Source organism: Schistocerca americana, chromosome 3, assembly GCF_021461395.2.
Source record: "Schistocerca americana isolate TAMUIC-IGC-003095 chromosome 3, iqSchAmer2.1, whole genome shotgun sequence".
Lineage (NCBI taxonomy): Eukaryota > Metazoa > Arthropoda > Insecta > Orthoptera > Acrididae > Schistocerca > Schistocerca americana.
In genome coordinates this window covers 727,223,532-727,241,342 of record NC_060121.1, presented here as the reverse complement: position 1 = coordinate 727,241,342, position 17,811 = coordinate 727,223,532, and positions in this window count along the sequence as shown.

Genomic DNA, 17,811 nt, shown 5'->3' with positions numbered 1-17,811 from the left:
GCCAATGTGGGCAGAGATATAAAACCGGTCCAGTCTGCTCGCAGAATGTGCTGTATAATGGGTAAAACCGGAGGTACTGCTATGAATTTTCTCCCAAACGTCCACTAGATGAAAATCTTCGATTAAGGTGAACAGCGCCGGGCATGGCGAATAACCAGGCACTTGGTCCTGCGGATGGAGGACGCAGTTTAAATCGCCTCCCATGATAAGGCGATCATAACGTCCAGAAAACAGGGGCGCCACGTCATGTCCGAAGAAAGTGGACCGCTGCCGACGCTTCGTGGAGCCAGACGGAGCGTAGATATTGATGACCCGCGTGTCGAAGATGGTAACAGCCGTGCCTCTTCCACAGGGAAGGATTGTCGTGTCCTTGAGTGGGATTCCTTCGGGTATGTAGAAAGCCACTCCACGCCCTGATTGATCGCATGTGGAAGTGTATGAGTCGTAGCCGTAGACTGGTGGTAGGGTGGCAACGCGTACTTCCTGAAGAAGGGCGACGTCGGCGTCAGAGGCCCGAAGCATGTCACATAGGAGTTGCAGCTTGTGTGCAGTGCCGATCATGTTGATGTTCAGTGTGGCAAACCGGTACGTTTGTTTCAGTGGTGGTGGACGCGCATCTACTCACCAAGGGAAGTAAGAGGAGGGCACCGACAGGAAGTCCCGTCCCATCAGCTGCAATGACTCGCTTTTGATGTTAACAGGCAGCCTTGTCCGGCGGAGGCAACTCATCCGGAGGAGGGGGCGTATCTTCCTCAACGTCGTCGGCCCATGTCCCTGTGCCGTGGGTCTGTCCAATGTCCATGGGAATTGCGTCGTGGTGAGAGAAATCTGGAGTTGTCGGCGGGGAGACAGGCGTCTCAACCTGCGCACCGGTCGTTACATTGTGCGTGGCGACCTCCATGGTGGTCCCGTCCTGCGAAACGTCTTGTTCATCTTGAAAGTTGTCCGCCGACCTCTGCGTGGAAATGTCGGCTGGCTGGGTGTCGTCTCCGTCGTCGCGGGTGGCGACGCTTTGAGAGCCCGTGGGTGAACGGCGACGGCGTTTGCGCCTACGTGGCGAGCGTTGTTTGCGACGTGTTCCTCAGTGTCGGACGACGGCAAGGAGGAACGTCGACCTGGTTCGAAGGCGTCGATGGGTACAGTCAAATTGTCAAACAGGTGTTGTGAAGAAGTACTGTTCTCCTCAGCGTCCGGTGCGGGAGCCTGTTTGGCGGCAAGGTTGTCAGGTGGGACGTCCGCACCGTCCATAGGTGACTGGGACGGTGGGACGTGCCGATCGGAAGGACCGGGCGACGGACTGGACGAAACTGCAGACGTGGCAAGAGCCGCTGCGTAAGTCACCGGTAGGGCGGTCATCGTGGGTGTGACGGACGCTTCCGACAACGGGAGCTGCGCGACACGTCGTTGAATGCATTCAGACCGTAGGTGACCTTCTTTCCCGCAACCGGAACAGGTCCGAGGTTGGCCGTCGTACATTATAATGGCACGGCAGCCTCCGATACGTAGATAGGAAGGCACGTGTTTCTGCAACTCGATGCGGACCTGTCTAACACCGTTTAAAACGGGATAGGTTTGAAATTGTACCCATCGTTCGGCAACATGTTCCAGAACGTTGCCATAGGGACGGAGCGCCTCGATGACGACGTCTGCAGGTAGTTCGAACGGCAGTTCGAAGATCCTTATCGTCCGTGTGCCGAGACCTGCGTGATCGACGGTAACGGGTCCGACGTTGCCGTCGGAATGACAGAAGCGCAGTCCACGTTTTGCCTCTTGAAGCACCTTTTCGCACGCCGCATCGTTGATCATTTTGACGTAGACGGTACTGCTAACTATGGACAAGTGGATACCAATTAGATCCGTTGGTGTTATCTTAACTTCATCGCGTATAAATCGTTCTACCTCCAGGGCCTTGGGTCGAGCGAAGTCGGAACAAAAGTTGAAACGTAATGTCTTCTTCCGATAGTTGTGCGCCATGGTGGTCTAGAAGGGAAAACGGCACTTACAGCGGCCGAAGTAAACACAAACACACCGTGCGCGCCTCGCCCGCAGCGCTCTGGCGCGTGACCGCCTCGCAGCACTGCCGGCGGCAGACTGACCGCTAGACCACCGCGGTCGGCCTCTGGTAATCTCTTACATTCACTGAGCGCGAATTTTTCTAAGGACAAGCAGTAAGCAATGAACGTATACAGAGGAGGGGGGCACACGTTTGTTTCGCCTATGGAAGACTTTCACGAAGATGTTGGAAAACCTGAATTGACAAACTCATGAAGAAAGACACAAATGATCACGCGTAAATTAACTTACAAAATTTTGAAGAAAATACATTTTTATTGTTTAACATGACCGCTGCTATTTACCACTGCTATTCGGAAAGTCTACATCTAGATCTACGTGATTACTCTGCTATTCACAATAAAGTGCCTGGCAGAGGGTTCAATGAACCACCTTCATGCTGTCTCTCTACCGTTCTTTCCGTGCGAGCCTTGATTTCTCTTATTTTATCGTGATGATCATTTCTCCCTATGTATGTGGGTGCCAACAGAATGTTTTCGCAATCGGAGGAGAAAACTGGTGATTGAAATTTCATGAGAAGGTCCCGTCGCAACGAAAAACGCCTTTATTTTAATGACTACCACTCCAATTGACGTATCATGTCTGTGACACTATTTCCCCTATTTCGCGATATTACAAAACAAGCTGCCCTTCTTTGTACTTTCTCGATGTCATCCGTCAGCTCCAACTGATGCGGATCCCACACCGCACAGCAATACTCCAGAATAGGGCTGACAAGCGTAGTGTAAGCAGTCTCTTTAGTAGACCTGTTGCACCTTCTAAGTGTTCTGCCAATGAATCGCATTCTGTAGTTTGCTCTACCCACAACATTATCTATGTGATCGTTCCAATTTAGGTTCTTTCTAATTGTAATCCCTAAGTATTTAGTTGAATTTACAGCCCTCAGATTTGTGTGTCTTATCGAGTAATCGAAATTTAGCTGATTTCTTTTAGTATTCATATGAATAACTTCGCACTTTTCTTTATTCAGGGTCAAATGTTCAAATGTGTGTGAAATCTTATGGGACTTAACTGCTAAGGTCATCAGTCCCTAAGCTTACACACTACTTAACGTAAATTATCCTAAGGACAAACACATAACCCATGCCCGAGGGAGGACTCGAACCTCCGCCGGGACCAGTCGCTCAGTCCATGACTGCAGCGCCCCAGACCGCTCGTCTAATCCCGTGCGGCTATTCACTGTCAACTGCCACTTTTCGCACCATACAGACATCTTACGTAAATCATTTTGCAAGTCGTTTTGATCACCTGATGACTTTACAAGACGGTAAATGACATCATCATCTGCAAACAATCTAAGACGGATACTCAGATTGTCTCCTATGTCGTTAATATAGATCAGGAACAATAGAGGGCCTATAACACTTCCTTGGGGAAAGCCGGATATTACTTCTATTTTACTCGATGACTTTCCGTCTATTACTACGAACTGTGACCGTTCTGACAGGAAATCACGAATCCAGTCGCACAACTGAGGCGATACTCCGTAGGCACGAAGTTTGGTTAGAAGACGCTTGTGAGGAACGGTGTCGAAAGCCTTCTGGAAATCTAAACATATGGAATCAATTTGACATCCTCTGTCGATAGCACTTATTACTTCATGAGTATAAAGAGCTAGTTGTGTTTCACAGGAACGATATTTTCTGAATCCGTGCTGACTATATGTCAATAAATAGTTTTCTTCGAGGTACTTCATAATGTTCGAATACAATAGATGATCTAAAACCCTACTGCAAATCGACGTTAGTGATATGGGCCTGTAATTCCGAGGATTACTCCTACTTCCATTTTTGGGTATTGGTGTGACCTGAGCAATTTTCCAGTCTTTAGGTACGTATCTTTCTGTGAGCGAGTGGTTGTATATAATTGGTAAATATGGAGCTATTTTATCAGCATACTCTGAGAGGAACCTGACTGGTATACAATCTGGACCGGAGGCCTTGCATTTATTTCGTGATTTAAGCTGCTTTGTTACACCGAGGATACCTACTTCTATGTTTCTCATCTTCGCAGTTGTTCTTGATTGGAATTCAGGAATATTTACTTCGTCTTCTTTGGTGAAGATGTTTCGGAAAACCGTGTTTGATAACTCTGCTTTAGTGGCACTTTCATCAGTGACTTCACCTTTGTTATTGCGCAGTGAAGGTATTGATTGTGTCTTGCCAGTAGTGTGCTTTATGTATGACCAGAATATCTTTGGGTTTTCTACCAGATTTCGCGACAGAATTTCGTTGTGGAAATTATTAAAAGCATCTCGCATTGAAATACACGCTATATTTCGAACTTCTGTAAAACTTTGCCAATCTTGGGGATTTTGCGTTCTTTTAAATTTGGCATGCTTTTTTCGTCCTATCGGCGCGAAATGAAAACGACTGTGAAGTCCCTATGAAGCTTTGCACTGATATGTTGGATAGTGTCTGTAGTAAGCCCGTCGGTCGCCTCACGTCGCTCTTTTCAATTCTTTGCGCACTGTCACCATGTAAAGATGAATAGAAAACAGTGTCTCCCGCCAAGAACGAGGGCCTGGTGAGAGGTTTCGCCTGATATCATGCAACGCGCGTAACATAACTGCCACGCATCTTCTTCCTCATGACAATTCTTGGTCGCATTCTACTGAGGCAATGAAGATGCTCTTGCAGCGTTTTCGAGGGGAAGTGATTTATCACCCACAATACAGCCAGTAATTGGCTCCTCCTTAGTTTCAACTCTGGTCACATAAACCGCTGGCTGTGAAGACAACATTTTGGCACAAACAACGAGCTGTAGACCAGTGCAGAAAATCACAGGCGGTTGCCTTCTATGGTGAGGGTTTTGGAAAGTTGGTACAATGCTATGACAGTCGAAGCGGCGCCTATATAGAGAAGTAGCTGGAAGGTGTAGCTAACTGTTGCAAATAAAACATTTTTGATTTTCACAGTGGTTTCCATTTCGCGACTGAACGGACCTTACTTTCCGAACAGCCCTCGTATCTCCTGGCTGACTAGTTTCGGGCTTTGCCCGTTTTCACAAGCCACCTTTTACATATAGTAAAATTTGTTATCAGTGAATGACTCGAATGCGGATTACAAAGATATCATTGACAATATAGTACTACAACCAGCAACTGTAAGGGGCAGTCAAAACCGAATACCCGCCGTAACGCACGGCATAGAACCACATCACAGTGGCACGCTTCCACGGACAATGAGCACTGGGACGGAAGACTGGTGTCCTCAATGACAGAACGGGAAACTACTGACGGAAGGGTGAGAGCTCTGCTATGTTAGTAAACTTCACGTGGACTTCTCGCCTGTCCACTTCCCGTTATGCTACTGTGTGTAGTCTCGAAACACGTTTCGCCAAGAAAAATATATAGCCTTTCTTGTGTGTGCAAATTACCAGACTGTGCCCTTCCAGTGGGAACAGCGTGTGAAGCCCAACAAAATATCCTTGATTACTGGCAAAAAAATGTGGACGTGGCAACGGGACGTTTCCATATACACACTTTGTGATCAAAAGTATCCGGAGACACCCAAAAACATACGTTTCTCATATTAGGTGAATTGTGCTGCCACCTACTGCCAGGTTCGCCATATCAGCGACCTCATTGGTCATTAGCATCGTGAGAAAGCAGAATGGGGCGCTCCGCGGAACTCACGAACTTCGAACGTGGTCAGGTGATTGGGTGTCATTTGTGTTATACGTCTGTACGCTAGATTTCCACACTCCTAAACATCGCTTTCCGATGTGGTAGTGAAGTGGAAACGTGAAGGGACACGTACAGAACAAAAGCGTACAAGCCGACCTCCTCTGTTGACTGACCGAGACTGCCGACAGTTGAAGAGGGCCGTATTGTGTAATAGGCAGACATCTATCGAGACCGTCACACAGGAATTCCAAACTGCATCAGGATCCGCTGCAAGTACTATGACAGTTAGGCGGGAGGTGAAGAAACTTTGATTTCATGGTCGAGCGGCTGCTCATAAGACACACATCACGCCGGTAAATGCCAAACGACGCCTCGCTTGATGTAAGGAGCGCAAAGATTGGATGATTGACCGTGGAAAAAGGTTGTGTGGAGTGACAAATCACAGTACACGATGTGGCGATCCGATGACAGTGTGTGGGTATGGTGAATCCCGGCGAACGTTGTCTGCCAGTCTGTGTAGTGCCAACAGTAAAATTCAGTCGGTGGTGTTATGGTTTGGTCGTGTTTTTCATGGAGGGGGCTTGCACCCCTTCTTGTTTTGCGAGGCACTGTCACAGCACAGACATACACTGATGTTTTAAGCAACTTCTTGCTTGCCACTGTTGAAGAGCAATTCGTGGGTGGCGATTGCATCTTTCAACACAATCGAGCACCTGTTCATAATGCACGGCATATGGCGGAGTGGTTACACGACAATAACATCCCTGTAATGGACTGATCCGCACAGAGTCCTGACCTGAATCCTACAGAACACCTTTGGGATGTTTTGGAACGCCGACTTCGTGCCAGGCCTCACCGACCGACATCGATACCTCTCCACAGTGCAGCAATCCATGAAGAATGGGCTGCCGTTCCCCAAGACACCTTCCAGCACCTAATTGAACGTATGCCTGTGAGAGTGTGAGCTATCATCAAGACTAAGGGTGGGCCAACACCATACTGAATTCCAGCATTAATGATGGAGGGCGCCACTAACTTTTAAATCATTTTCAGCTAGGTGCCGGGATACTTTTGATCACATAGTGTACGTATCTCATTGGAGGATATATTTTGACTTTGCGATTGGAGCTAGGGAATAGCGTTCCAGATATCTGATGGGGAGAACACTTAGACATTTACTGGGATTGGTTACAAAAAAAAATGTGCCTTTCCGGTGTCTGAAGAAAAGCTACCAAAATTCAGAGAGACCTTCATGCTGCGATTCGTACTCGTATTCGTATTCTGATTCGAACTTCTATTTGTTGATATTACTCCGAACCCCGTGTTTGTACACAGTTTTGCATCACCTCGGTTCCGAGAGCTCCGGAACTTGTACAGAAAAATGGAATAGTGATCAACATAAACATCATTTCCGCCCTTTTTATTACTCATGAAAACCACACATTGCATGTTGTACCACCATACAGCGAGACCTTCAGAGGTGGTGTACCAGATTGCAGTAAACACCGGTACCTCTAAAACCTAGTAGCACGCCCTCTTGCTTTGATGCACGCCTGTATTCGTCGTGGCATACTATCCACAAGTTCATCAAGGCACTGTTGGTCCAGATTGTCCCACAACGATTCGGCGTAAATCCCTCAGAGTGGTTGGTGGGTCACGTCGTCCATAAACAGCCCTTTTCAATCTATCCCAGGCATGTTCGGTAGGGTTCATATCGGAGAACATGCTAGCCACTCTAGTCGAGCGATGTCGTCATCCTGAAGGAAGTCATTCACAAGATGTGCACGATGGGGGTGCGAATTGTCGTCCACGAAGACGAATGCCTCTCCAGTATGCTGCCGATATGGTTGCACTATCGGTCAGAGGATGGCATTCACGTATCGTACAGCCGTTACGGCGCCTTCCATGACCACCAGTGGCGTACGTCAGCCCCACATAATGCCACCCCAAAACGGCAGGGAACCTCCATCTTGCTGCACTCGCTGGACAGTGTGTCTAAGGCTTTCAGCCTAACCGCATTGCCTTCAGACACGTCTCCAACGATTGTCTGCTTGAAGACATATGCGATAATCATCGGTGAAGAGAACGTGATGCCAATCCTCAGCATGTTGTTGGGCTGATTTGTGCCGCGTTGCATGGTGTCGTGCTTCCAAAGTTGGACCTCGCCATGGACGTCGCGAGTGAAGTTGCGGACAGTTTGAGTCGTAACACGACGTCCTATGGCTGAACGAAAAGCATTATTCAACAAAGTGTCGTTGCTGTCAGGGTTCCTCCGAGCAATAATCCGTAGGTAGCTGTATCATCTGCAGTAGTAGTCCTTGAGCGGTCTGAGTGAGGCATGTCATCGACAGTTCCTGTCTCTCATTATCTCCTCCATGTCCGAACAACATCGCTTTGTGTCACTCCGAGACGCCTGGACACTTCCCTTGTTGAGAGCCCTTCCTGGCACAAAGTAGCAATGGGGACGCGTTCGCACCGCGGTATTGACCATCTAGGCATGGTTTAACTACAGGCAACACGAGCCGTGTACCTCCTTCCTGGTGGAATGACTGGAACTGATCGGCTGTTGGACCCCCTCCGTCTAATAGAAGCTGCTCATGCATTGGTTGTTCACATCTTTGGGCGGGTTTAGTGACATCTCTGAACAGTCAAAGGGACTGTGTCTGTGATACAATATCCAAAGTCTACGTCTATCTTCAGGAGTTCTGGGAAACGGGTTGATGCAAAACTTTTTTTGATGTGTGTATATGTTTTTCCTTCACCTCCTGCCAAGGACTTTAAGTTTCGTTCTGAACTTACGCTCATCCGTGACGAGTAATCTCAAGGACGATGAGATCCGTGATTCGCTCAGCCTAACAACAGCTAGCAGCGGCCGCAGTTCGGAGCACCGCGATTTGTCCACAGCATCCTCGACGGCAGTCACGGTAAGATCACATTTCCAATGCACATTCCCGACTTCAGTAATCGCGTTATAGTGGGAGAAGTTCATTCCCAGTTTCTGTTTTTTAGTCTCCCTTACTTGTTGCTCGCGCTTCACGCACTGGTTCTTGCTTTAAAGGGAATATTTTCGTAACCACTGCCGATTTGTTTCGCTTCCGAGTTAACTCATTGGAGCTTACCCTTCTGATGGTGTTTCTTTCTGATTTGTCCTTTATTCATTGATCTGTTGTGCACTGTGCTCGAATTCACACTTTTTTGTGTAACTACATAGTTCTGTAATCACGGTCGAAAACGTAATTTGTGTCCTTTGTGTGTGTGTGTGTGTGTGTGTGGACGCCATCTCAGTCTACTTGTCCAGCATCATGCTGGTGGCGACTCTAACAACCATTCATTTTCATATCACTGTTTCATTTCAATTATGTGAATTCTTTCTAAAATCTGTCTTAGATGTAGGTGTTCTGTGCAAATTTTACACATTGTTTGAATAAACATAATACTACTAGATAAAACTCTATCATTCAACAACCGCAATAGTCAGGTATTCAATTGAAATGCCGAGGTACTCCCATCATAAGCAATAGGCAAGGCCCTGATGAGTTTAGGAACTTGTCAAATAACGTTTTCCTATATGTGCGTCAGTTGAATTTTCAGGTAGCCTATTAGCTTCATGGGGATAATCTATCATTTTATACCATCTGGGGTGATGGATTCAGCGTCAGTGTAATCTGAATACCCACGGAGCACGTGATGAGGGAGAGGTCGTGTTCACAGCGCACCCGGCTTCTGGAAACTTTCGTGTCAGTTATGACGATACGAATATAAGGACAACACAGCCCCCAGTCTCCGAGCGATCTCCGACCCGTCCGGGAATCAAACCCGGGCTTGTAGACAACTGAGCGGTGTTCGCCAATAGATATCCCCTAGCAAACATTCGGAGCAATTCGTCCTTTAAATCAGTCCCAGTCGCAACACCTCGCAAAGAGCATGTGGACTGCGGCCACGACTGAAACTTCACACGACGGCATGATCTCTCCAAGGGCGACCGACAGAACTTGTCATCTCCATTTTTGACTCTAAAGTTGTCTTGCTTTCATCCAACCATTCAGAACTCTCAAGGAAAACGCAGTATAAATTACTCCGTGTGTGTAAGAACAAATAAACCGTCTTTGATTCGATGCACTTGTCGCCCTGTTATGAGGGGAGCACTCTGTCCTTGACCGAATGGTCACTATCCGCTTAGCGAACTGTCGCCCTTCAGAACTTCATCTGAGTGATCAAGACGTCCAATGACAGAATTTAGGGTTTACGCCCGCAAAGATCCCAAGCCCTTCACTACTTTGAACTAAAATGTGTTTAATGTTCTCTTAAAAAACGCTCGCTATTGCGGTGGGTTAAATAGACGAATTTCATTTGACTGTTTTCGGTTTGAAGAAGATGGTGGCCTCAAATGGAAGTGTACACAGTTCCAGCAATAAACTAATAGCAAACTTTTCAATGAAACATAACAATAAAACATAACGAAAAGTGGAACGGCTAGGCTTTTCAAGTTCGATAAATAAGCTCTAAAGAGACAAAAAATTGATAATATTTCATATTAATACAATGTTTAAATCAATTGCCACATAATGTTCGTGAGTGATAATTGGCATAATATGTTTATGAAAACTGAAAATCTCTAGAAATAATGGCTCTAATATATCCATATATGATGGATATTTAGAACAGTATGCTAGTAACAAATGACTTAGCAGAAAAATGACACACGCGGACCTTAACCTGTGTCTCCAGAAATGTGGGTATCATTCAATAAAAATTCAACGGACAATCGTCAAACGAAAAGGGAGTGTGAAATCAAGCGCCCAACGATCTTGTCGACGTCAAAAAAAGCAGTATTGGAATTTGAGTCAGCAGAAACGTTGCAGAACAATCCATATCCGGACGGTGAGCTTGCATACTATGAAATTTAGACTCGTACAGGGCAAGCTTCAAGACAGTAGTGAATACAAGAGCGTCGTAGAATGGCAATGAGAGGAACGTAGATCATGCAATGTGACGATGGCATAGAATGACCGACCTAATATCCGCATGGTGATATGCAGACAGCTTCATCCTCAGCTGGAGTCCTCCTCCCCCCCCCCCCCCCCGCCCCCTCCTCCCCTGTGGATGTGACCATTCTGTATGTCGTTGGTTTGACGGCATTAGCTGCGGGCTGGACTTGTGGCATGCGATTCATTGTCTTAGCTTACATTATACAGAAACAACAAACGCGCCTCTCTCCAACGGGTACGTACACAAAACCGCTCAGGAAACAAAGTGTTTCCAGAATAGTACCCCTTCCACTTGACCCATAGTAGTATCCACGAAGATGTTAGAAGTTACGAGAGCGTGCTGAACAGCAATGCCACTAAATCCCTATGTGAAAACTCTTAAGGCTCTTTAAATAAAACAAATGTTATTAATATTCCTTGTCTCTAGTCTTAATGTCTACGTATTTGTAGTCCTCTGCCGTTAGAAGGGTCCTAATTGTAACATGTGTAACGTCCCCTCAGAAAAGTTATGAATGACTGTGCTGGTAAACTTCTACGTTATACACTCCTGGAAATGGAAAAAAGAACACATTGACACCGGTGTGTCAGACCCACCATACTTGCTCCGGACACTGCGAGAGGGCTGTACAAGCAATGATCACACGCACGGCACAGCGGACACACCAGGAACCGCGGTGTTGGCCGTCGAATGGCGCTAGCTGCGCAGCATTTGTGCACCGCCGCCGTCAGTGTCAGCCAGTTTGCCGTGGCATACGGAGCTCCATCGCAGTCTTTAACACTGGTAGCATGCCGCGACAGCGTGGACGTGAACCGTATGTGCAGTTGACGGACTTTGAGCGAGGGCGTATAGTGGGCATGCGGGAGGCCGGGTGGACGTACCGCCGAATTGCTCAACACGTGGGGCGTGAGGTCTCCACAGAACATCGATGTTGTCGCCAGTGGTCGGCGGAAGGTGCACGTGCCCGTCGACCTGGGACCGGACCGCAGCGACGCACGGATGCACGCCAAGACCGTAGGATCCTACGCAGTGCCGTAGGGGACCGCACCGCCACTTCCCAGCAAATTAGGGACACTGTTGCTCCTGGGGTATCGGCGAGGACCATTCGCAACCGTCTCCATGAAGCTGGGCTACGGTCCCGCACACCGTTAGGCCGTCTTCCGCTCACGCCCCAACATCGTGCAGCCCGCCTCCAGTGGTGTCGCGACAGGCGTGAATGGAGGGACGAATGGAGACGTGTCGTCTTCCGCGATGAGAGTCGCTTCTGCCTTGGTGCCAATGATGGTCGTATGCGTGTTTGGCGCCGTGCAGGTGAGCGCCACAATCAGGACTGCATATGACCGAGGCACACAGGGCTAACACCCGGCATCATGGTGTGGGGAGCGATCTCCTACACTGGCCGTACGCCACTGGTGATCGTTGAGGGGACACTGAATAGTGCACGGTACATCCAAACCGTCATCGAACCCATCGTTCTACCATTCCTAGACCGGCAAGGGAACTTGCTGTTCCAACAGGACAATGCACGTCCGCATGTATCCCGTGCCACCCAACGTGCTCTAGAAGGTGTAAGTCAACTACCCTGGCCAGCAAGATCTCCGGATCTGTCCCCCATTGAGCATGTTTGGGACTGGATGAAGCGTCGTCTCACGCGGTCTGCACGTCCAGCACGAACGCTGGTCCAACTGAGGCGCCAGGTGGAAATGGCATGGCAAGCCGTTCCACAGGACTACATCCAGCATCTCTACGATCGTCTCCATGGGAGAATAGCAGCCTGCATTGCTGCGAAAGGTGGATATACACTGTACTAGTGCCGACATTGTGCATGCTCTGTTGCCTGTGTCTATGTGCCTGTGGTTCTGTCAGTGTGATCATGTGATGTATCTGACCCCAGGAATGTGTCAATAAAGTTTCCCCTTCCTGGGACAATGAATTCACGGTGTTCTTATTTCAATTTCCAGGAGTGTATGATTTTCAAACAGCTGAGCAAAACTCAACGTTCTCAAACAGTTTTCTCTTTACTTTTTCTGATCATCACTAAACTGACACACAATATTTTTAGCGCAACGCAATCTGACTTTCAATAGTCCCTACAAAAGAATGGCCCTGACTAACAATAACCTATACCTTTCATGAATCACTTACCTCACAATAATCTTCGTTACTCGAACTACTGCAATACAGCGAGCGCCAATATTGCCAGCTAAATAAAAGATTCTAACTATTGAAGGCACTAACTACTGATAGGCATAGTTAGCAAATGAAAGATTTTGATAGAGAACAAACACTGTCTTTAACTCAATAATGTTCAAAAGTCATCATATATCTATCAATCCATGACAACCATCTTTACAAATTTCCTTTTCCTGGCGAACACACGTCCAGATCGTCCGCTTATAGTAACCTCTCAAAACGCTGGCACCTCTCTCTCCACAACCACCACTGCTAGCGGGTCACCTCCAACTGCCCAACGCTACGTGCTGTTCACATCCAACTGCCAAATACTACACTAGCGAATATTCCAACAATGAGTCCACGCAGCCACAGACTGCACACAGCACAGTCAGCGATTTTCTTACAGAGCGCGACGTGGCGTTACCAACATAAAATCCTAAAAAAGCGTACTTACACACGTAATAAGACAGTTTCTAACGCAACTATGTCGGTGCCTGAGAAACATCGTGCCATAATCGAGTTTCGAAGAGCTCATCCACATATGGACCTCGCTGTCCTTCATCATGACAGTGTCATACCACACGCGAACTTTGTGACCTCTGTAACAGTCGAATGCCTTTGATTAACTTTTCATCGATCATCCTCCGTACAGTCCCGACTTAGCATTATCCGATTTTCGGCTGTTTCCAAAACTTAAAGATCAACTTCGTGGCGTTCGTCTTCACAGTGTTGAGGCAGTGCAAGCAGAGATGAGGTTGTGTCTCCATCAACAACTTCAAATATTCTACAATGACTGTATCAACAAACTGCCCTTCCGTTGGGATAAATGTGTTCGTCGCCAGGGTAACTTTGTTGAAATATAACATGTAGAGATGAAGAATATAGATGCAGAATGTTAATAATCTTTGTTTTATTTAAAAGTTTTCAAATAAAAAATTAGGGGACATTATTTTCCAGCTCGCTCTTGTACTTTAGTGAACACAGCTTGTGGCCAGAACCGTTCTCGACGAAGTGAAAGAGTGAAAAATGCAACGATTTGTTATGCTATTTTATACAACATGACACCTCGGCTTCTATGCATTAAGAGCAATACAGAAATTAACTGTTTCACCATATAAACGACGTTGTTGTTGTAAACAATGTCATGTTTTAGTGCAGTTGTAATATAGACATATACAGAGGCAGTCCAGCGGGCAGAGCGCTAGACTCTGGCCTTGTAGGTCCCGGGTTGAGCACTGGATAGTGCCGAGAATTTTGCCTCCTTTCCCTTCCTCCATGACGACCTCAGGTCCATTCATCCTGCTATCAAATGGGTACCGGGACTCTTTCCCGGTGCTAGAAGGTGACCGGAACCTCGGGCCGTTCCCCTCCTAGTGACTGTAACTTGTATAAATAGCGACTATGTTACCATTCTCATCGTTTGTATATAACAATTAAAATTTTCAAGGAAAAACGATAATCTTAAGCATGACAATATGTTCTCGAAATCTTTAAGGATAATGATGCTGTGGCTCCTAGGAAAATTCTAGGTGAAGTATTTCGGTACAGAAGTGACTAGAAGGGAACTGATACGAGATATGATGAGGGACGATTGTTGGGAAATACTAGGAGAGGGATGTGGGTCCTAGAAGGCGGGTAGGATTGCAGGTACGCCGGGAAAGTGTGGGCTAGATCCGTCATTTGTATTGGTAGCAGTGGCATAGATTATAGTGGATAGAATGGGTACATCTCAGTGTCCACGAGAGAAAGGCCAATGAAATTATCAAAGGACAACGAGTATGTGTAAACGTAAGGAACTTAGAACGTGGGGACAAAGGTGTGGCAAGGAATTAAGTGGAGAGCTGAAATTGGATTTCGTGGAAGGCGTAGGACTGACTGTACAGATGCTTGAGGACATATGGAAATTTTTGAAACTGGTGTAGGTTACTAGTGACGGAGGATAATGGATGCGGAAAGCGAGGCTGAGAGCAGGAGATTCAAGGATCTGGAGGGACTGGTAAAAATTGAGGTGGCAGTGACACAATGGAACATTTACATAGCTGAGGATGGGACGTATGAAGTTTTACAGGTCGACAGATTTAGCCCCCATGTTACCCCAGTTAAGAGTTTTATGCTTTTGATCGAGTGTTAGTTCAAAGTAGGACGGCCGGTGTGGCCGAGCGGTTCTAGGCGCTTCAGTCAGGAACCGCATGACCACTACGGTCACAGGTTCGAGTCCTGCCTCGGCCATGGATGTGTGTGATGTCCTTAGGTTAGTTAGGTTTAAGTAGTTCTAAGTTCTAGGGGACTGATGACCTCAGAAGTTAAGTCCCATAGTGCTCAGAGCCATTTGAACCATTTGAAGTATGATTGTCAACAGCGAGAAGAGTGATAAACGTACACTACTGGCCATTAAAATTGCTACACCAAGAAGAAATGCAGATGATAAACGGGTATTCATTGGACAAATATATTATACGCGAACTGACATGTGATTACATTTTCACGCAGTTTGGGTGCACAGATCCTGAGAAATCAGTACCCAGAACAACCACCTCTGGCCATAATAACGGCCTTGATACGCCTGGGCATTGAGTCAAACAGAGATTGGATGGCGTTTACAAGTACAGCTGCCCATGCAGCTTCCACACGATACCACAGTTCATCAAGAGTAGTGACTGGTGTAGTGTGACGAGCCAGTTGCTCGGCCACCATTGTCCAGACGTTTTCAATTGGTGACAGATCTGGAGAATGTGCTGGCCAGGGCAGCAGCCGAACATTTTCTGTTCAAATGGTTCAAATGGCTCTGAGCACTATGGGACTTAACATCTGTGGTCATCAGTCCCCTAGAACTTAGAAATACTTAAACCTAACTAACCTAAGGACATCACACACATCCATACCCGAGGCAGGATTCGAACCTGCGACCGTAGCAGTCACGTGGCTCCGGACTGAGCGCCTAGAACCGCGAGACAACCGCGGCCGGCAACATTTTCTGTATCCAGAAAGACCGGTGCAGGACCTGCAACATGCGGTCGTGCATTATCCTGCTGAAATGTAGGGTTTCGCAGGCATCGAATGAAGGGTAGAGCCATGGGTCGTAACACATCTGAAATGTAACGTCCACTGTTCAAAGTGCCGTCAATGAGAACAAGAGGAGACGTGTAACGAATGGCACCCCATACCATCATGATACGCCAGTATGGCGATGAGGAATACACGCTTCCAATGTGCGTTCACCGCGATGTCGCCAAACACGGATGCGACCATCATGATGCTGTAAACAGAACCTGGATTCATCCGAAAACATGACGTTTTGCCATTCGTGGAGCCAGGATCGTCGTCGAGTACACTATTGCAGGCGCTCCTGTCTGTGGTGCAGCGTCAAGGGTAACCGCAGCCATGGTCTCCGAGATGAGAGTCCATGCTGCTGCAAACGTCGTCGAACTGTTCGTGCAGATGGTTGTTGTCTTGCAAACGTCCCCATCTGTTGACTCAAGGATCGAGATGTGGCTGCACGATCCGTTACAGCCGTGCGGATAAGGTGCCTGTCATCTCGACTGCTAGTGATACGAGGCCGTTGGGATCCAGCACGGCGTTCCGTATTACCCCCCTGACCCACCGATTCCATATTCTGCTAACAGTCATTGGATCTCGACCAAGGGGACTGATGACCACAGCAGTTAAGTCCCATAGTGCTCAGAGCCATTTGATCTCGACCAGCGCGAGCAGCGATAGGCTACAATCCGACCTTTATCAAACTCGGAAACGTGATGGTACGCATTTCTCCTCCTTACACGAGGCATCACAACAACGTTTCACCAAGCAACGCCGGTCAACTGCTGTTTGTGTATGAAAAATCGATTGGAAACTTTCCTCATGTCATCACGTTGTAGGTGTCGCCACCGGCGCCAACCTTGTGTAATGCTCTGAAAAGCTAATCATTTGCATATCACAGCATCTTCTTCCTGTCGTTTAAATTTCGCGTGTGTCGCACGTCATCTTCGAGGTGTAGCAATTTTAATGGCCAGTAGTGTATATAGGACACTGACAAGAATAGAGCTGCAGGAATCACAAGAATATAGGAACAAGACTTTTCGCCGAAATATCGTGACCTGGGCTAACACCCGGGAATTCTACAAGTCAGAGATACGCCGGGGATACCTGTACGGGGGAGGAAATGCTTCAACAAATGAAGGTGCTTGTCACGCTGTGGAACAAAAACAAGCTGATTCTCTGCTCACTCATAGTCCTGCTTAAGTCGGATTTTCCGAGGAGTAGAAATTCTGCACCGCGCGAGCAGGACAGCGCGTTTTGCGTCGCCAGGGACGCAAACTTAAATACGTTGCACAGTTGTGTTTTCGCAAGAAATTAAACCGCAAGCGGATTAGCTATTCACTCCACAAGTGCTGTATGTGAAAAGTGTTCAAACAAAGGGTGATTTCTTTATCAAAGTGCTAATATACTTTACAGGATTGATGGATCGTGTGGGAAAAATGAAATGGAAACTCTTGAGTTTGCTCATGAATAAGAGGACACTTTGTTCCAGAGTTGTGCGATGCGCAGGAAAACAGTTATTAATACGTTTTTGACGCTGTGTCAATTAATACTTTACCGTTATCAGCACTCACAGTTGTAGCATTTTAGTAGACTTTGTAGGCATTTTGCGCACAAACTTTACTTTACTTGCAGCATTTGCTTCACTAGAACGCTGCGTTAACCAATTACACTCGTTTAGAATCAGTTGACTCTGTCGGAAAACACCTTCACTGTTTTGTCACTGTCGAGAGGAAGGCGCATTACGCTGGGTGCATTGCGTACTACGCAGTGCAAAATTTCTGCTCCTAGGAAAATCCGGCTTTAAATGTCAAGGTGTTACCTTTCGCGAAGATATCTTACCTCATAAGTACTGCAGCGGCCATTCGCACCACAAAACGAGCCAGTTTGGCGCTGATAAGAGAGAGAGAGAG